Raw genomic sequence first — 22,657 nt, 5'->3', positions numbered from 1 at the left:
TGAATACTCTTCTGTAAGGAGCTATCAGTTAAGTCAAAGACTTTAACTGATACACGTAAGACTTCAGTCGAGTTTGATAAACAGAGATATGTTATGAATCTTACTAACTATCAGAAGATAGATCAGTTAGACTGATAACACACGCAATGGAAACTTTTGTTTCGAAATAGCCTGCGTAATTAAACACGTTGTCAGTCGTTAAGTTTCTCTTTGCAATTAATCAGTTTTCAGTTTAAGAAGGTAAGAGCACAAGTAAGAATGAAAGTACTGAAAGCTATAAATAACACAGAGATTTTTATGTGGTTCGGAAAACACTTCCTACATCCACGGTCGGTTGATCAGACCAACAACTTCATTGGGCAAGTGCTTACGGGTGCACTGCAAACCGATGCTAGTGCTTACGGGTGCACAACAAATCTGAACGTGTGCTTACAGGTGCACACAAACCGAGACAACTGAAGATCCTATCTTCAGTACCAACGCACCTGGTTGGATTTCTCACTCCTAGCGCAGACTGGGCACTAAGACCTCACGGAGATAGAATATCGGTCCGAACTCCTTTTCGACACAAACACTCAATTCGGTAGATTGAAGAGAGGTTTGAAAATTTGCCAACTAAACCACAAAGAACAAGTTCTTTGCAGCCAGTTTTACCTAGGCTTTGGATATACAATATTTGCCTAAGGTCTAAGAGAATGTATGTAATCAGTAGTGACTGATTTTTGGCTTTGTGATTCTCTTCTTCGATTCAAACTTTGTGGAGGCTTGGTTTAGCTGAGTAACGAATTTGGCAGTGTTTCAACTTATGTTGTTGAATCGGTGAAGATTGAAGTGATCCTCGAGCACTATTTATTGGAGACGTCTTGAATAGATTGTTGGCGGAGATGGTCTTCAAGATTTCTTCCGTTAGAGAGTAATTTAAACTTGGGCTGAGGCTTCAATCTTCGAGAATCCTTGTTTGGTGAGAACGACTACTTTGAAGAGCAAGAGATGCGATATCTCTGAAAAGGTAATCACCAAAAGGAATAGCCTCTGCAGAAAAAGGACGATCCTGAGATATCTGCATTTAATGCGGCTGTACTTCTGGAGTGTGTGGCTTCCTTTGAATGTTGGAGGTTCAATCCGAGGAAGAATGTTTAACTGATACTTGACTTTAGTATCAGTCCGTTGAATCCACGTGGTACTTATTAAGTAATCAGTCGAAACTGATCCTTCGACTGATAAGTCAAATATCAATATTTGATTTTGCCTTATTTGTTATATCAGTCGGCATCTTCAGTCTTCAGTCTTCAATCCTTCGTTCTTTAGTCTTCAGAACAACAACTAAACTAGAGAAAAAACTCTAACACTTGAGTTCGAACAGTTCTAGTCTATTACAATTGAAACCTATTGATTTTGGTATCATCAAAACTAGGATTATGATATTTCATTAAGTTCTCAACATTTTTCAAATGTAATAATTTAAAAAATTGTACTCCCTCCGTCCGCCAAAAGTATGGCACAATTACTATATTTGGCGTCCGCAAAAAGTATTCTACTTTCCTTTTTAAGCCATGGTCCCACCATCCACCTTTATATTTTATCCTTACAAACACTCTTTATTTACAAAAAACCCACCCCAAAATCAATCTCTACCACACATCTCAAAAAGTGGTGGGACCATTTCTCCACTACATCAACATCATCACCAATTTTATTAATCTCCGTGCCCGGCCAAAGTGCCATACTTTTGGCGGACGGAGGGAGTATCTTTTTTTTTTGAAATAGTATTGTTCTTTGTTTGATTGTGAGTTAAGTTGGTTTTCCTTTAGTTATTATTCTCTTAGTCCCATTAAAGATAGCTCATTTTTCAATAGAGCCCTTTTCTGCCCTCAATTGAAGAAATCAAACTGGAGAAGGTAAGATGTTTATGGAGCGAAGCCCTGGACGTGGCGATGACGCACGACATGTACGAGATCAAGCAGTTGCCGGCGACGATGTGCCATTAGGCGACGTGTTGCGGCGGAGTAGCGTGAAGTTCGAATCGAGAATTGCGAAGAACGACCTGATGATTTGGAGAGAACATGGAGAAACATAGAGACCCATAGGTGGCAGTCACATGCAAGGCAGCTGGTGTTGGCCGTGGGTGGAGGATCTTCGCCGAGAAATAAGAGTTACACCGCCTGATTTTCTTAGGGACACCTGGATTCTTATTGGTCTTATCGTTGGAAATGGCAATCGGTGCCAGTAAGCCAGAGATGGTGGTGATTCCTACGTCAACGATGGTGATAAGGCCCGATCTCAAGGTTTCATCGGAGATGATAAATCTGATGTTTTGAAAAGTTTTTACCGATGAATTCCCTTTTTTTCCCTCTTTTTCTCCCTTTTTTTTTTCTTTTTTTCGAGCTGAGTGAACATAGAGTACATACTTTGAAAATGAATTTCAGGATTGGCAAAATGAATCCCCTTCTTTTTGGTAATTTTGAAACGGATTTTCCTTATGGACCCATAATTTTTTGGGTTAATAGCTAAAAAATATATGAACTTTCACCGGATTTCATATTGCTCATGACCTTCAAAAATAGCCCAAGAATACACCACCTTTTAATTTTATCGTAAATTGCACCCGCGTTGACTACCACCTTGAACGGTGGTGACGTGGCTGTCGAATTTTATTGACGTGGATGATTTTTCGATGTAGTAAAACTACATCGTTTTGTCAAGCTCTTTTAAATTTAAAAAAAAAAACATTGATCTTCACCGGAAAAACAGGAACCCAGATCCACCAAATCGTTGCTCTGCAATTTCTAAAATCGAGTGGTTGGGGGTTCTAGGGCTTAGACGACGGCGATTTGGTGGAGGTTTTGTTTGTTTTGCTACGTTTTAGGAGGCTTTGTTTGTTTGCTTGTTTGGGGTACTAAAATCGCTGCTCTGCGATTTCTAAAATCGAGTGGTTGGGGTTCTAGGGCTTAGGCGGAGGCTGGGTCGGAGAGAAGGGGGAGGTCGATGAAGGAGGAGGGTTTGCACGGCGGAAATCGTGGGGAAAGAGGAAGGGCGACGGGGCAGCGGAAGTCGCGGAGGAAGAGGGAGGGCAGCGGGGCGGCAAAAATCGTGGGGAATAGGGAGGGCAGCGGGCGGCGGAAATCATGGGGAAGAGGGAGGGAAATCAAAGGCCAACTCCGATCAAATCAAAACCTTCCCCAAATCCTTCAATAGATGAAATCAAAGGCCAAATCCGATCATCGTGAAGCATGCCACCTTATGAGAAGGAGAGGTGCGGTGGTTTCTGTCTTTCCTTGTGTTCGGGTGGCGTGCGAGCTGGTGGCCAGTGGAATTTTTTGTGGCCGATGGAGATTCTTCACAAATCTGCAAACAAAATTAGGATATGATTCTCTTTGGAAAAATGGTGATGGTGGAGATTTTTGTGATGGTGGTGGTGGTGGAGATGACGGAAAATGGTGGTGGTGGAGAGGGAAAACGGTGGTGGTCAGACTCATACCGCATCGACGAAGGCGGTGGTTCATCGTTCTTTCATTTTTTTTTAATTTCTTTTTCAATAAAAATAACACGTGTAATGCCAGATCAATAAAAATGTCACGCGTATTGCCACCTACAATAAAAATGCCACTTGTATAGTCCACGTCATTGCCGGTCAACTTTAATTATAGCCGGAGTCCTCGCCGTGTGCAATTTACAACAAAATTAAAAAGTGATGTATTCTGAGGCTATTTTTGAAGCTCATGTGCAATTTGCAAATTTCGTGAAAGTTCGTGTATTTTCCGGCTATTAACCCTAATTTTTTTTTTAGAAAAATTTCGGATGAACATTCTTCAATCGAAATTATTAACTAAAGTTGATGAATTGTCCCGTAAAAGAAAATAAACTCACATTTCTTAGCCTAGATTTTCCATAGATGGCGCTAGTTGATGAAACAAGTAGCAACACCTTAAATAAAAATAATAAAGAACGCTAAGATTTACGCGGTTCGATTATGAAGATGTCCACGGGAGGTTGTCGGAGTTTTCACTATGTTTTGTGTGGGATTATATTTACAAGATTGAGAGATAAAAAGAAAATCCTCTTAAGTTTGCAAATTAAAATCCCTTTTATAAGCATAAAAGTAAACCTAACACTTGGGCCCAGTAACTCGAGCAACTAGGCCCAAGCCTTGTTACACTGATCTGCGTCTTGGAGTTGAGTTGTCATAGTTGGCGCTTGACATAGCTAGAATGTCAGGGCCAAGGCAGAGCTGAGTTGCCAAGGCGAGAGCAGGGTTAAGCTGCCAAGATAATTCTTGATTGATAATTATGGTGCCACGATTTAGCTATGCTCTTTACATCGCTGAAATTTGACTATTTGCCCTCATTCATATTTTTTATTCATTACCTGACCCAAAGAGATGTGTATAATATTGTCCTCATCAATTTTTGTTTAATAATTATTCACTCTGTCCCATTAAAGATGACTCTTTTTTTTTTTTTTTTTTTGGTCGTTTCATTCAAGATGACTCATTTTCATAAAAGGCAATATTTAACAATTGAAAATGTGTGAATCCTATCACTTTTATTTAATTTACACATTTCTCTTAATTTTCGTGCCGAAAAAAAGTAAATCATATTTAATGGGACGTAGGGAGTATTAGTTTTAAATTTCTTAGTGAAATAATCGAATATGCCAGTGAAAATATTTCGAGTTTAGAATCCTAAATGATCCTTCTAGTCGTTAGGTTTAGTTGCTTTTGGAGTATTGAGAGTCTCTCTAGCAATTTCCTAACAATTTGATCTTCCAGAGGGATTCAGAATGATGGGCATGAAATTGGGATTTTTTTTCTTTCTTTCTTTTTTGAGATACCCAGAAATTGGGAGATTGATGGCATGATTAATGATCATTTTCGTTGTAGTTTACTTACGCGCTAGAAAATTCATAAAATATTTTGATTAAGAATTTAAAAATATCTTTATTGTATAAAGTGTTGGGAGTGTTATATATAGGGATGTCAATCGGGCCAGCCTACCGGGTTTTCGGGCTAGCCCTATCGGGTTCCGGGTTAGTCGGGTGCGGGCTAATCGGGTTGGAGATTTTTTCGGGTTGTAAATCTTCAACCCTAACCCTAAACTTTCGGGCTAGTCCATCGGGCTAATCAGGTTAAAGACGTAAAAATAAAATTATCATTTGTATTTTATTATTCCTAATGATCTAATGTATAATGTATAAAATATACATAGATATTAAAGATATAAATTATATAGCAAAACATTAAATGCAAAAATATAAGATATTCAAGATTACATAAACAAAATTATATTAAAATGAGATAGTAAAATTTAACATGTATCAATGCACTAGAATCAATCTGGATTATTACTGAATAATTAGTGGATTTGCCATGCACGTCTCATTGACAGAAAAAAAAAAAAAAATTGGTATCACTTTAAAATGAGATACTAATAATTAATTTCTAACTAATGAGATACTAATAATCAATTTCTACAAAAAATCTGTAATTAATTTCACTTTTTTAAATGAGATTACACACACACACACACACACATATATATTCTAACTAGCTAATTAATTTCACTTTTTTTAATGAGGCTACATATATATATATATATATATATATATATATATATATATATATATATATATTTATTTAAGCAAATACCATAGATCTAAACATAGCAGAAGTTGTAACTGGATGCATCAGTCACAATTCCGTCAGCCCACTGGGCCAGCCCATCGGGTTTTCGGGCTAGCCCTATCGGGTTCCGGGTTAGTCGGGTGCAGGCTAATCGGGGTGGACGTTTTTTCGGGTTGCGATTTTTCAACCCTAACCCTCTAATTTTGTCGGGTTATTCGGGTCGGCCCACGGATTTCGGGCTGCATTGACATCCTTAGTTATATATACCACAGAGGACGATCAATCATTCAAATATGATGATAACCACTCCATAAAGGTCGTTTTCCCTTCATCATTAAGAGCACCCGCATCGGGTGGTGGCGCATGCAGGTAGCTCGAGTCAGCTGCACCGATGAGCCAGCCGATGAAGGTGCCCCTGACTCGAGGCGCGGCTCGTCCAAATGAGTCAAGCTCGAAGGGCTTAAAATTCGGCGCGTGTATTACACTCGCCATATTAAATAAAAAAAACTAATGCCAACAGAGATAAACAACATATTTTTAAAATTTATATAAGTTGTTTAAAAACTTATTTTATCAAATACTTTGAAAAAATTTGTAAACTCTAAAACAACTTATAAATTATTTTATAGAGCTTATAATCTCAATCAAACACTATCTACTTGGTAGGCTACAACATACACAACACTTTACCTTTTAAAGTTGGACAAAAGGGAGTAAGCAACAAGTACGTACTTCCTATCCTGAAAAAGATACACAAAAGTATATTATCCCTTTAACTTAGTTCCACCATTGTAAGGTAGTGATAGATATATAATTAAATTTGAAAAGAAAAAGATAGTGAATAGATTCGCATAACATAGTACAAATGTTGTAACGCATGAGGCTATAGGGTAAAAATAGTTGCAAGTTTTCAAGTTCGATAGGTGGGAATCTCCCCTACCTAGTTGGGGATATCTCTATCTTCACTCATCGAAGCTCCGAATCGAATAATTTATTCCGACGATAAAATGCCACGTGGCTCTCACTCCCCATTCCAATAGTTGCTTTTCTTAAATTGGCAAGCCGGGCTACTAATAATATGATCATAATGCATAATAATACTACTAAACAACCCCATCAGAAGAGTATTATTAAATTAAAAAACCTCTAGTATTTAATTTAAAACCAAGTCAAAAATGGAAAGATAGTGCACTAGGAAAAGGTATTACAAGGAAAGCAAGATACTCTATTATTCCAATGGACGAACAATTAAGGAGCCGTCCCACACCATTGGTGCATCAAAATGGTAGGGTATACATGCACCATCAAACATTCAATAATAAAATGCATAAATAGAAAAAGTGAGAGGCTAGAATTTTTTAATATATTCTTAATATACTATTCGTCAAGCAATACGCTACCTAATTGTTTTTTATTATTATTATATACTACTTGGGGGACTTCTTGGCAAATGATATGTCTAATTTCGGATCAAAATTCATACTATATAGAAAAAGTGAGAGCATAGAATATATTACATGTATAATATTCGTCAAGCAATACGCTACCTATTTTTTTATTATTAATTACTACTTGAGGGACTCTTCGGCAATGACATATTGACATGTCTAATTTCGGTTATTTGGGATCTCAAAATTTATTCCAACATCATGTTTATCAAAGAGAAGTATAATATCCATAAGATAAGGGGATGCGTCATACATCAAATAAAAATACCTCTTATTTTCTTAAGTATAAATTGATTTAGCTATAGATCTTGATTGCGCTGGAATCTATACTATATTAAAAAGAGAGTTCTCAATTTGAAATTGATTTCAAAATGATTTGGATAGCAATTTTGTAAATTATGAAGAAATTATAGTCATAATTAATTTATGAAAAATTTAAATAACTGTATTAATAAAATTATTTGTTAATATCATTCCTTAATTATAGGGGCTGCTACTACGTACTAATATTCCATAACTAACCGTTCATTGTTAGTGGCCGTAACCGTGAATTTTTTTTATACGGGGTGCTACTAATATTCCATTTGACATATTTCTAAGTAAATATATTATAATAAGACAAAAATTGTAAAATTAAGGATTGGTAAATTTATATATATATATATATATATATATATATATAATATTCTATCAAAATTCAAAAAAAAATATAATTTTAAGTTTCTTACACGATTACACATTTACACTATTCATATATTTTAAGTTCCTTACACACACCCTTCATATAATTTTATATAACTTAAATTTTTAAAAATATAAAATATTTTCGTGCATCGACGAATGGCAAATCTAGTTCGATGAAAGATTCTCTCGACTAAAATCTCAAGTTGAGTTATATAATTAAATACCTAAGATCATCTAATAAAGGTTATTTTAGAATGCATATTACATAAGATCGTGCTAAATAGATTGAACCCTAGCATGCATAGACCTAGGAATTCGAATTACTAACCTTTTTGTGTGGTCTTTCTATTGTTGACTTCGATGTATCTTAATCTCAATTTTTTTTTTAATTTTTTTTCACTTATAACTCGAATATTAGATGGACAACGCACGAACGAATCTTCCTCAAAGCCAATAAAATTTTTAAATTATTTTTAAAAATTGTTCACTTCACTACAACAAAAACCGGCCTTTACAATCGAAATAATCGATCGTTAATTAACACCGTTAATGACTGAACAACGACCTATTAACGATCAAAATATTTTTTTTATTTTTTGAAGATCGAAAATTTAGTTGTTAATATTATTATTAATTTTTAGTGATAGATTAGCGACCAAAATGAGTTTTTTTTTATTCGGTCATTAATAGTAATATTTTTTAAAATCTGTAGTTAATATTTTTTTTATAAAATTGATCATTAATTTGGTCACTATTTTTTTTTAAACTTGGTCGTTAATATTAAAAAAAATATCTTTTATTTAAATTTAATCTTTAATTCGATCGTTAATATAATTTTTAATTTTTAAAATCGATAGTTAGTTTGATGGTTAATATTATTTTTAAATTTTTTTTTATTATTTTAAAATCAATGAGAATTTCTTAAAAAAAATTAATGATAATATTAACTTTTCTTAATACTTGTTTAACTATAATATTAACTTTCTTTTATTTTTTATTTTTAATAATATATCTTTATTTATGTCATTCCCCGAAGGAACCTCATTTTTTTTTTCAAAATCATCTAAACAAGTCTTGATATCCGTCATACACATGATATTCTAAGGTATGCATGAATGAGACTGCATAGTGAAGAAGTTAAATGAATTGATAGGTGTTAATGATATCAATAATATGCATCTTCTTTATAGGTGATCACTTTGAAGCAGGGACGGAGCCGGGGGGGGGGGGGGGGGGGGGGGGGCTAGGGGGGGCTAGAGCCCCCTCCCAAATTTTGAGTTTTTTTTTTAAATTTTAAAATATATATAGATATATGTTTATACCTATTATAAAATAATTTTGTTTTATAAAAGAGTATTTTGTTATTATATTCTCTCATATATATACTTAATTTAAGGATAATTCTGTTATTTAAAACTATATAATCTATGAAATATTGTTTGTGATTATTACTATTATACTTGTCTTTTAATAAAAAATGCCTAATATGTATGAAATGCTAAAAAAAATTATAATGTATTGAAACTAATTTGTAATATATAGAAAATATATAATCTATGAACATGTTGTTTGTTATTATTATTATTATGCTTGCCTTTTAATAAAAAATGACTTAAATATACGGAATGTCCAATAAAAGTTTTGTGATATATTGAAACTATATAATCTATGAAAATATTGTTCGTTATTATTAGTATTATGCTCGTATTTTAATAAAAAAATACCTTAAATATACAGAATGCCCAAAAAAAATTTCTCGGGCCCCGAACTTAATTCCTGGCTCCGTCCCTGCTTTGAAGAAACTCTAAGGTTAATCGCTCTTGACTTAGAATAGTTCCATGAGTGGTGACATCACTGGGGAGTTTATCAAGGCGTGTGATATAGAGAACAAAATACGTTAGAAATACTTGTGAGGCCCGCCGAGCCGGGTTGTTGCAATTTAAAATGAGGTTTTTAAAATTGTTTAAGGTTTTTTTTTTATGACCGAGATTCGGTTGTTAAAAATTGTGAATGGTGGAAATTTAAGATTAAAATCGAGAATTATAAGTTATAACGACCAAATTTTTTATCGTTAATATTAATGATCGAAAATTCTATCGTTAAAAGATGGAACGATATTCAAATAACGACACCTCAAATCAATCGTTAACTATTTTAACGACCAAATTCTCATTTTTAATGACCGAGGACGCTTTTTCTAATAGTGCATGTTTGTCAAGGGAAATAGGCCTCCTAATGAGCTTATTATTAATAGGGAATTTGGGCTAATTAGATATTTCTATAAGGATTAGGATTAGGCCACCTAATAAACTTAATTTTACAATATTGAGTCTAATATATCATTAAGTTCATTAATATTAATTCACCCAACTAAGTTATTTTTTTTGAGCTCTACGTCCTGATCCATATTATATATTTTTCATATTTAAGATATCGAATATCTATTAATAAATTTAAGCTATTGACAGCTTTAATTAATTAATATATATCTTATTCATAGAGTAGTATAGCCCAAATATTATTACTACATTAGAAATTAATTGGCCTCTATGGTTTGATATGATAATCATTTTCGAGCTATTCAAGAGGACATCATCAACACGAGACACAATTTTACGCAATAAGCCAATACTAATATTCATGAATCATATAATTAAGGGGTAATTGCCTGTAAATTCCTAATGTTTACACGGAATTGGTTTTTGCACCTTTTTTTTATTTTTTTACTTTTAAATACCTAACCTTTCGTTTTTGTCTCGAATTTATCCGGTGATCGGTTTTTTCTTATGCCGGCGCCGGAATTGACACTGTGGCAGCCGGAATGGATGAGGTGGCAGCCGGAAATTGACACCTAAGCATATTTATTACATGTGGAAAAAAAACTTGAAAAATAATAATAAAAAAAAATACATATCATCATCATCTTCCTCAATGTTTCATGCTTCCAAACCCTAATTCCCTCCTCCATCCCCCAACCCGCCGCCGCCGGCGACGACGCCCGCACCACAACCACCGGCGCCTGAAACACCCTCCAGATAGACTCCCTCTATCTCTGGTCTCTCAAATTCGGCCCTAGATCCCCAGTTCACCACCAATTCGCGCCGCCCCTGCCGCGCCACCACTGTTCGCAATTATTTTCACCACGCCGCAAGTATACGGTGTAGTTGCAATATAAGGGAAGCAAGGTCGTATCCCACAAGGATTGGTGAATTCAAACTTCTAAATACCATTAATAAGTTGTTTTCAATCTATTTAGACAACTAAAGATGAAGAGATATTGAAGGTTAAATCAAAGTTAAATTAAAGCAAGCAAACTAAATAACAAAAATATAAACTTAGTTAATAAATTGGGGAATGACTCAAAGGAAAGTTATCCTAGGGACTAGATTTCGATGGATCGTAATGAACTTCAATCTAAATCAATATAAATCTTGATATGGCCTACTTATCTAGGGCGATCTCCCCACTAGTTTTAGCCCCCTCCCGGACGACTAAAACAGTATATTACGGGTCATAATTGCCGTCCCCGGTCAATTTCTAACCTATAACTCCCAAGAGCACAAAAGATCAACAAGCCCTCACCCACCTCTCAACCTCCCGGTTTATTGAGATGATATGTATCAAACTCCTAATCTATTGTAATTATCCTCTCCCGATTCAAATCACAAATTAGAAATGCACAAAAGGTGGCCAACCAATCATACAAGAGATAAATCTAGGACTTGAAAAGATAACAATAAGCACAATCAAGATATATATTGAACAAAGAAATCAATCCATTACAAATCCATCTAATCTAATCCCTAAGATAAGAGATTTTAGCCAAGCATATTCATAATAAAAGCAAATCTCAAGTCATAAGAAAACATAAATAAAGATATAGAGAGATAGAGATTCATAGACAAATCCTATAATCTTGATCTTCAATCATGTAGTCTTGATGAGCTCCTTTCCAAGTCTTCCCCTTCTTTATTTGATTTTGGTGTTGTTTTTGTGTGTGGAAGAGAGAAAATATGGTAGAGAATGGAGGCTAGGGTTTGGGATTGGAAGTTTGGGGAAGATGAAGTGGGTGTGTGTGGTGAATGAATGGGGAAAGGAAGAGAAAAATGGAGTTTTGAGGCTAAAATCGCGTTTGGGGTCCATTTGGGGGAGCCCCGCCCTTTTCCCGCGGTCACGGCCCGCGTCCGCGGCCTTCAAACGTGGGGGATGCTCAGGGGCCCGCGGTCCCGCCCCGCGGCCACGGTTGGTGACCGCGGGTGTCTCCTGAGTCGGGAACAGCTGACCCGCGGTCTTACCCCGCGGCCGCGGGTGGTGACCGCGGGGTACTGGGCGTTTTGCACAGTCCGCTCGTTTTGCTCCGTTCTCCCTCGTCCGGACTCGGATTTGGTCGCCGTTTGCGCTCACGGATTCCTCTCGAGACGTACTTCGATCTCATGTCTTCAAAATCCTCCAATTAATTCTTGATTTTCCCTGAAATCACTCCAAAACTACACCAAGGAATTAAAACTCAACAAAACTCAAAATTGGGATACAAACACATATTAGCAATCAATTCATGGGGGAAAATGACAACAATTCATGCGATATTGAGGTACGAAAACCATGTTTGTCAACCCCCCCAAACTTAAAGCGTTGTTTGTCCCCAAACAACAAAGAGAAGAGAAATAAAAGATAACAAACATGTGAGAATGAATTGGTGTCATTTCAAGGGCTTCAATTTTTTCAAAATATTTCACTAGTGTATCACAAGTAGATATGCATTTCAAGAAGTCACAAGTGATAGTAAGTTCAACATTATAGCCTCCAAGCTTGAATCCTCACAAGGTGAATGTTTCAATGATGCACTCGACTCTCAAGTGTTTAGAATGGACGTGTTTACACTCAATTCGAAACAATGCATGCAATTTACCATAGGCTTGCCATTTGTCCTAACTCTCTATGCTTCAATGTGTTATAAATAGAGATCAAAAAGGGCTTTCATTGGGTTGTAATGAGGGCTCTTTGGTAAGGTGAGTAGTTTTTTAGGCAAAGTGACTCATCCCACAATCCATCAATCACAATGAACAAATCAACTTCACCATTTCTCTTATCAATCAAAAACTAAAATCCCTACATTTCATCTTTTCATCCTTAGTGATATCTATCATGGCTATGATTCAAAAGGCAAATCACTCCCCTTTATGCTCTTTTATTCACATTCATTTTCATTTCTTTTTCTTTTTGAGCTCATAGGGGATTAGTGATTTTCACACAATCAAAGCTTGATAAGCAATTTCAATCATTTCCCAAACTTTTTTCTTCATCAAAGCAACCACTAACACTCTAAGTTCTACCCCTTTATCATTGGTTCATTCAAAGAAAGGCTACAAGGCACAAAAGGGGTAAACTAGGATCATATGAGAATTTGGCACAATTGGGGTCAAGTGGCTAACAAAGATGGCCTTAAATCACTTCAATATTAACAACACATCTACTTTTATTTTCAAGAGAGGACTCATGGCAAGTTCTAGAGACCAACATACATGCTCAATCGATTTACACTCAAGAACAAAATGAGATTGTGATAATATGACAATCAATGGCTCAAATCTTACAAGCTCATTATCAAGTTCTTGGAGGCAAAACATTTAACTCACTTGTCACAAGTTCAAACTTTTCATGCATAATCCACAAGTGATACACACAATTTCTTTTCAAAAGCAACATTCATATCATAAGCCCAACACACATTTCATCCAACTCATGTTTTTCAACAATCAAGCTCAAAAACAAATGACAAGGAAAAGCTCAAAAACAGAGACAAAATCTCATTATTCGAAAACTAAACTAACTAAATAAATAAACAACGGATAAACGAGATAAGTAACCCATCTTCACCCTCCCCCCAAACTTATTTCACACAAAGGAGAAATAAGTTTGGATGAAGGAGAAAATGGTTACTTGTCTCGTACTCACAAACGAGGTGGAGGCTTAGGTGGTGGCCATTTCTCATCAAATTTGCATGCTCCATCCACCGCGACCCAAAAATATGGTGGCTTTGCAATTCTTGAGACATCCCGGGCGTCATGGTAATCTCGTTCACCATCTAGAGTACCACCACACTCAAACAATTCCTTATTAGACAAATCAAAGTGAAAATCAAAAGATGAAGATAAATAAAAGTGAAAGAAGCAAGCCTTCATAGAATCGCCTGTGGCGAGGTAAGGATCGACAAAATTTTTGACTTTGCTTTCTTTAAAGCTTGTGAAATCTTCATCTTTTTGAAATTGTAGAGGTTGTGTCGGAAAAGTTGGGCTCTCGACTTCAAGGGGTTTGGAGAATTGATCCTCATCTTCTTCATACTCTTCTTCAACTTCTTGAGGCTCTTCACTTAGCATTGGCATTGGTTCCTCATACAAGGTTCCATTTTGAAGGCTAATGGCCATGCACAAATCATCAATTCGCTTTTGATTTTCCATAGTGGTAGCCAAAGACCTTCTTTGCTCTTCTAGCATAACCTCCGATTTTGCTAGACTTTTTTCTATCCAAGCTTGTGTAGCTATGAAGCATTGAAGGAGATCGTCTTTTGAATTTGATTTCTCCTCTTGATAGTATCGATTTCCCCCTTGGAAGCCTTCTTGAGTGGAATAAGAAATTTCATAATTCCAACTATTGAAATGGTCCTCATACTCCAATGGTGATTGCCACTCCATGGCATTGCACCCCATGTCATAAAAGTCACCATAGGAAGGTGTTGGTTGGAAGGCTTTTTGGATCATTGGTTGCCTACAATTTCTTTTGGCTTCCAAAACACGCAACTTAAGTTGCATCAACGCCAATTGTAGTTGGAGTTGCTCAACCAACTCATTCCTTCCATCATCCATTTTTGGTGCCGCTTTTACGGTTGTGGAGCAATTTTCTCTAACAAAAACAAATAAACATATAAATAAACAAACATAAAAACAATATCTAAATTAGATAAAAACAACTTTTCACAATATCAAAAGTAAAAACTCAACCAATCCCCGGCAACGGCGCCAAAAACTTGTTCGCAATTATTTTCACCACGCCGCAAGTATACGGTGTAGTTGCAATATAAGGGAAGCAAGGTCGTATCCCACAAGGATTGGTGAATTCAAACTTCTAAATACCATTAATAAGTTGTTTTCAATCTATTTAGACAACTAAAGATGAAGAGATATTGAAGGTTAAATCAAAGTTAAATTAAAGCAAGCAAACTAAATAACAAAAATATAAACTTAGTTAATAAATTGGGGAATGACTCAAAGGAAAGTTATCCTAGGGACTAGATTTCGATGGATCGTAATGAACTTCAATCTAAATCAATATAAATCTTGATATGGCCTACTTATCTAGGGCGATCTCTCCACTAGTTTTAGCCCCCTCCCGGACGACTAAAACAGTAGATTACGGGTCATAATTGCCGTCCCCGGTCAATTTCTAACCTATAACTCCCAAGAGCACAAAAGATCAACAAGCCCTCACCCACCTCTCAACCTCCCGGTTTATTGAGATGATATGTATCAAACTCCTAATCTATTGTAATTATCCTCTCCCGATTCAAATCACAAATTAGAAATGCACAAAAGGTGGCCAACCAATCATACAAGAGATAAATCTAGGACTTGAAAAGATAACAATAAGCACAATCAAGATATATATTGAACAAAGAAATCAATCCATTACAAATCCATCTAATCTAATCCCTAAGATAAGAGATTTTAGCCAAGCATATTCATAATAAAAGCAAATCTCAAGTCATAAGAAAACATAAATAAAGATATAGAGAGATAGAGATTCATAGACAAATCCTATAATCTTGATCTTCAATCATGTAGTCTTGATGAGCTCCTTTCCAAGTCTTCCCCTTCTTTATTTGATTTTGGTGTTGTTTTTGTGTGTGGAAGAGAGAAAATATGGTAGAGAATGGAGGCTAGGGTTTGGGATTGGAAGTTTGGGGAAGATGAAGTGGGTGTGTGTGGTGAATGAATGGGGAAAGGAAGAGAAAAATGGAGTTTTGAGGCTAAAATCGCGTTTGGGGTCCATTTGGGGGAGCCCCGCCCTTTTCCCGCGGTCACGGCCCGCGTCCGCGGCCTTCAAACGTGGGGGATGCTCAGGGGACCCGCGGTCCCGCCCCGCGGCCACGGTTGGTGACCGCGGGTGTCTCCTGAGTCGGGAACAGCTGACCCGCGGTCTTACCCCGCGGCCGCGGGTGGTGACCGCGGGGTACTGGGCGTTTTGCACAGTCCGCTCGTTTTGCTCCGTTCTCCCTCGTCCGGACTCGGATTTGGTCGCCGTTTGCGCTCACGGATTCCTCTCGAGACGTACTTCGATCTCATGTCTTCAAAATCCTCCAATTAATTCTTGATTTTCCCTGAAATCACTCCAAAACTACACCAAGGAATTAAAACTCAACAAAACTCAAAATTGGGATACAAACACATATTAGCAATCAATTCATGGGGGAAAATGACAACAATTCATGCGATATTGAGGTACGAAAACCATGTTTGTCAACCACCACCATCGCCACCACCACCAACAGGCCGGTACCCGCCGCCCCTCGCCACCGTCGCCTACACCAGAGATCGCCATGAAATCGCTGCTCAATTGCACCAAGAGCCGAGGGGTCACCAAATCGCCATGAAATGGCCGTGCAGGGCTCGATTTCACCAAATCACCATGAAATCGTACCCGCCGCCCCTCGCCATCGTCGCCTACACCAGAGATCGCCATGAAATTGTTGCTCGATTTCACCAAGAGCCGAGGGATCACCAAATCGCCATGAAATAGGGGTAATTGGCTCGATTTTACCAAATCGTCGTGCAGGGCTCGAAATCTCCATGAAATTGCTTATTTATTCGAGATGTGTGGAGGGGAGGGCTGACGGGGTTCTTGGGAGGGGGAGGGGGCGGCGAGATCAGAGGAAGGGAAGGGGGAGGGCTGACGGGGTTTGGGGAGGGGGAAGGCCGACGAGTTTTGGGAATGGGGAAGGGGCAGCGCGCGGCGGGTGCCGGCCTGGTGGCAGGCGGCGTCGGCGGCGGGTGGGGAGAGGGGAAGGTAGGGTTTGGGAGTTGGGGAGGTTAGGGAAGATGAGGTGGTGGATTTCTTTTATTATTTTTTTTAAGTTTTTTTCCACATGTATTAAATGTGCTTAGGTGTCAATTTCCGGCTGCCACAGTGTCAATTCCGGCGCCGGCATGAGAAAAAACCGATCACCGGATAAATTCGAGACAAAAACGAAAGGTTATGTATTTAAAAGTAGAAAAATAAAAAAAAGGTGCAAAAACCAATTCCGTGTAAACGTTAGGAATTTACAGGCAATTACCCCTATAATTAATATCATTTTCCAAGATATCGAGTATATTGAATCAACATGTACAAGTTTCTCACTCATTGATAAATCATAATTATAAAATTAATTATACATGCTTAATATTATTCATATAAATTAAGTAATAAATTATCAATCAAGAACTCAATTCTTCATAATTCCATTACTGAAAATTTTGTTTCGCTGTAAAACAAATTCATTGTAACAAATACACTAATATAAGCTATTAGCTAATGTAATAAGCTAATTCACAGTTTAATATCACAATTTTAACCAATGGATAGGTCAAATCCATCTTAGATTTAAACTCCTAGTTAAGTATATTAAAAGGAATTGAAAAAGGCCACAATATGATCTTATGTGATCGTGGATCCACCATATTGTCTACAATAAGAATAATAGACTCTTTGCATAAAGAATAACGTGAATGAGTATGCAAACATACGTAACAACAAAATTTCATTCTCATAAAATTGGAAATATATACTAGTATTTACAATATATAAACAGTTCTAAAGCATGATTTATAGTATAAGTCAGGATTGATTTTCAAATGGATTAATTTTTTAATGCATACAAGAATGCTTATTCTATCATAATGCTTTTGTAAGCATAATTTTTTTATCTGGTCAATGCTATTTTATGTATATTTATATATATCTTTTTTTAATCTATATTATAATTCTTTTAATCAGAGCCAAATGCCTAATATTAGATAATTTAATTTATTAAAATACACCTATTTTTGTCATGTACTTCAATTTTTTGATATGATGTAGTATTACATTCATAAGTAAAACAAACGAAAGTCCTCCTAGCATGGCACAATGGAACACTACAATTAATTAGGAGGATCAAAGTTTAAATTCGTGTAGGTACTTGAAATTAAGTAGGATTTAGTTAGATGTGTTGGAAAACAGGACTTGTTTGTGGATTGTTATCAAGGTTCTTTTAAAAAAAAAGGCAAATACGTAGCTCACTTCGTCCCGTAAAGCTGAAGCAGCATTTCTTTTTGGGTTGTCCCACGAAGCTTGAATATTTTTTTTATATGGTAAATTTTTTTCCCTTTATTCACTTTTTTACCTGTTATACTTAACACACAAAATATTAACTCTTTAAAACTCGAGCCCAAAAGAAATTGTTCAAATTTGACAGGACGAAGGTAGTATTTTATAACAAGGATTGAAAAAACTGTTTTAGTAGAAGGATTAATTGAAGAAAAGTTATCCTCCAAATTACATAAATAGATAGTAATAGTATAGAATCTAAAATAATTAAATTTCGAAAAGTGATGAGTTTGCCAATTTATAGGTAGTCAACTTTGGAGAGTATAGTTAAATTCGATCACTGCAAAATCTTATACCATTACTCAAAAACTGCAAAGAGGCATATATACTCATTTCCAATTTAATGTCTTATCAAAATCACCGTCACTTCTTGAGAGTGACAGGTAAAGTGGCTTTATCCTCTGAGAAGACAGAATTATTAACTAAATATAAATAAATATTGGGAAAGCAAAGGGCACTAACTCTATAACAGATGTTGGAAAAGGAAAATTTATAATTAATTAGAATTACAACACGCATTACCGAAAGTCATTTTTTTTTTCTCTTTTCCAAACATTCAAACCACCAACATTAATTTGAGATCGCTACGAAATTGCGGTTCAAACTCACTTATTATACTTATATATATATTGACTTAAAACATCTTTTTCTCATACAATAATTACTTACAACAGTACATAAACTCAACTTTTCACAATAAAGCAACATTATTCAGCTAGCTAGTAAGCTAAAGAATTTTATAAATAGCACGATCATCCGACATTCTTTTTATTCACCAAAATAATTAATAAAAATATGTTATCTATAGAGTTGAAACTCCAATAATTTGATGTTCTGACATGAATGAGAATGTGATTGAATGAAGTTAGTAATATATAAGTAGAAACTTTTTGAAATGGAGATAAAATCCGACGGTTTAAAAAGAGTCGTAGTCATATCGTTCTTGACTATAACTGCACTAGGCATTTAGAGACTTTAGACCATGTCAATAATAATATATACTGTTCAATAGTGGCATGCGTGCCTCAGTAATAGTCACTGATCACCCTATCACTATATCACCTTCAAATTTCAAATGAGTTGAACCCAAATCATTTCCATGTATATATTCTTAAATATTTTATTCTACCAATAATATTCCCTCCGTCTCATAAAAATGTGCATGATTGTAATTAATGACACTAGTTTTAATAAATAGTAGGTGAACGTGTTATTAGTGAAAGAAGGGCTCCATTTTTATCAGTGGAAGAAGAGGTCCAAAAAAGTAAAGTGCACTGCACACTGTTATGGAACAGAATGAGTAATTTTTTTACTCTTTCCATTCCAACTAACTTGATTCGTATTTCTTTTCGAGTTGTCCCAACTAACTTGATACATTTCCTTATATGAAAATTCTAATCACTTTTTCACTTTATTACTTATCACACTTTTTCACACAACACAATTTTAATCACTTTTTCATTTTATTACCTATTACATTTAAAACATTAAACACTAATTTCTTAAATCTTGTACCCAAAAGTTCTGTCTCAAGTTAATTAGTCGGGACGGAGGAAGTATTTTGTATTTATGTCTGATATGCGTTAAATATTAAGGGGTATTGGCCTATAAATACTCGAACTTTTCCCATTTTTTGGTTTTGCACCCCAACTTTAAAATCAGCCTATAAATACCCGAACTTTGTATTCTTTCTGATTTTGCACCCAACGAATTTTGTCCTCCAAATCGTTGCTAATATGACAGCCGTATTTACATCCCAAATCTACAATTACATGTTCTAAATTCCACATTAACAACAAACTTATTTATTTCGTTATGAACTTCAAACTTCCCTATCAATCTGGCTGTCATCTCATCAACAATTTGAGAGTAAAAATTCGTAGGGTGCAAAATCAGAAAGAATAAAAAATTCGAGTATTTATAGGTTGATTTTAAAGTTGAGGTACAAAACCAAAAAATGCAAAAAAAAAAAAGTATTTATAGGCCAATACGCGAAATATTAAATGCCAGGATCTTGAAGTTCTTGAGGAAATCGGTTCACTTGGCAACCACATGGTATCTATTTTTTAAAAACAAATAAAAGTTGAAATTCATTAAAAATCTGAATTTTGAAATATGAAAGAAATATCTTAAATAACGAAATGACTTTGTGAATATCATTTTTTCCTTGTTAAACTAAAGAACCATAATTCATTAGCTTTTTTTATAAAGTTTATCTTCAATTTAAAATGTCATTGTGGATGGTAAGTAAATTAGGATAGAAAATTGAAAGTTGGATAAATTTGATGTAGTATTAGATTGAAAAATGGCATTGTTATTTATTTATTTATTGGTTGCAAATTCAAAGATGCGAATCGTGTGGCATTCAGAAAAATGGCAGAGCCGTATGGTTTAAATTCCGAGTGGCGAAAAAAAGAGAAGAAAAATGGGTCCACTAGCTAGTAATGCAATAATATTGTACAGTATTGGCCAAGAATTATATCCAATGTATATCTTAAGTGGACTGCCTCTCATTTGTAGGGCACACATCTTTTTGCATCAAACTTTGACAAATTTTGGGCAATTTTTGTTTGTCTCTATATTCAACATGCTACCCCTAGCCTCATTACCAGCTACGATATTTCTCCTACTTTTCTGCATGCATCTATTTCTATATTAGAATTCACCGATGCAAAGTTAATTAGCCAAAGTTTAATATCTTAATAATTGCACTTTCCCTTTGCACGTGTTTAATTTCTGCTTTTGCCTAAAAAGATTAGGAGAAGGAAAAAAAATTATAAGCAAGATGTCAGATAATGGAGATTTGAAGAGTGTGAAAAGGATGAGCGAAAAAGGGTCTGTATTTTTAATTTAAAGAATGCAAAATACGTGTAAGACAAAAGAAATGCAAGCACAATACGTGTAAGAGAAAAGAATTGGCCAACTAAGTTAAGTGGTTTGACAAAATTTATTGCTCAAGTGATTTGACTAGCAAAATTTAGACATTGATTACGTAGTGGGAAATATCAACAAATCAGAGGGCTAGAAACTGCACAAAATCGGCGTCAAATGATATACTACTAAAATAAAAAAGGGACAGTTTGGATAGGATCCATTAATTGTTACATAATTTTATTTTCAATAATGTTATTTGGACAAAAATTTGTCCGGACAAAATGTGATGAAATATTTTATAAAATTTGTAATTTTATTGTTTTTATAATATTTATTATAAAAATAAAATTTATTATCATCTAATGATTTAATTAATAGTAGTATTTATTGCTTATAGATTGAATTTTTTAAAGAAATTATATATCTTAATTTTGGAATAATCAACCCTGATAATTAGTCGTTATTAATTAAAATTTGTAAATCAAATATTTAAAAAAAATTATAAACCTGATTTGAATTAGTAAGTCAGTTTTGATGATTGTAAAATTAAATAAAGTACTAGAAATTGGAATCGAAAAAAAATTATAAAAAAATGATAATAGAACATAAAAAGAGACGTCAAAAATAGAATAGAGGCGCCTAATTGAAGTGATCGGAGCCCTAACCAACTTTCACTATTGGATCTCTTTATTGATATAACTAATTAATACTCCCTCCGTCCCTAAAATAACTTCCTCTTTTTCCATTTTGGGACGTCCCCCAAATAACTTCCTCTTTCTTTCTTTCCATTTTTGGAAACCTACCCCACCACTAATAATACTTTATTTATTCTTACTTTTCACTTTTCACCACTCCCAATACTAATTATAACACTTTTCACAACTTCCAATAATAATTATATCACTTTTTCTCCACAATCAATACACTTTACAACTTTTTATTAAAACCCGTGCCGTCCCCAAAGAGGAAGCCATTTCAGGGACGGAGGGAGTACTACAAATCTCTTTTTTGTCTCATGCATGATCTTGATATGTCTGAAGTTTGTTCCTTATGAATTAATTTTCAAAGTACATGCGTTGGTGTCCAGTGATAAAGTGATTAATGTCTGAAGTCAAAAATCTTAGGATTGAATCCATTGTGACGCGATTTTTAAAATTTATATTTATCCAATAACAAAAAGGTGAGATGCAATTACAAACATGATAGTTTTGATAAATAAATGTGACAGTTCTTACCGATAAAGCAAATAGATTGGATTTGAGTTGAATGTGGGGTCGAATCGGATGTCGGGGTCTGGGCCCAGGCGGTGTGCACCATGAGCCCGCGCTCACTGGAGTGTGCCTCAATATAACTAGGGTATGTGTCTCAACACACACACACACATATATATATATATATATATATATATATATATATATATATATATATACTTTAGCATTTCCATTACACAAGGATCTCTAGGTACGTACGTATAATTTGTTGATGACTTGATATTACGTATATGGCCCAAAAACGCATCGCATTATCTGATATTTTTGAAGAATCCAAAGATTTTGATATTCAAAGATTGGAACAAGTTGTCATTTGTAGCACGTTTTCCGGTTTTCGTAACATTGAGTAATTGGTCGGC

This window comes from Salvia miltiorrhiza, chromosome 7 (genome assembly GCF_028751815.1).
Source record: "Salvia miltiorrhiza cultivar Shanhuang (shh) chromosome 7, IMPLAD_Smil_shh, whole genome shotgun sequence".
In the NCBI taxonomy this organism is placed as follows: Eukaryota; Viridiplantae; Streptophyta; class Magnoliopsida; order Lamiales; family Lamiaceae; genus Salvia; species Salvia miltiorrhiza.
This window is presented reverse-complemented; position numbering follows the sequence as displayed.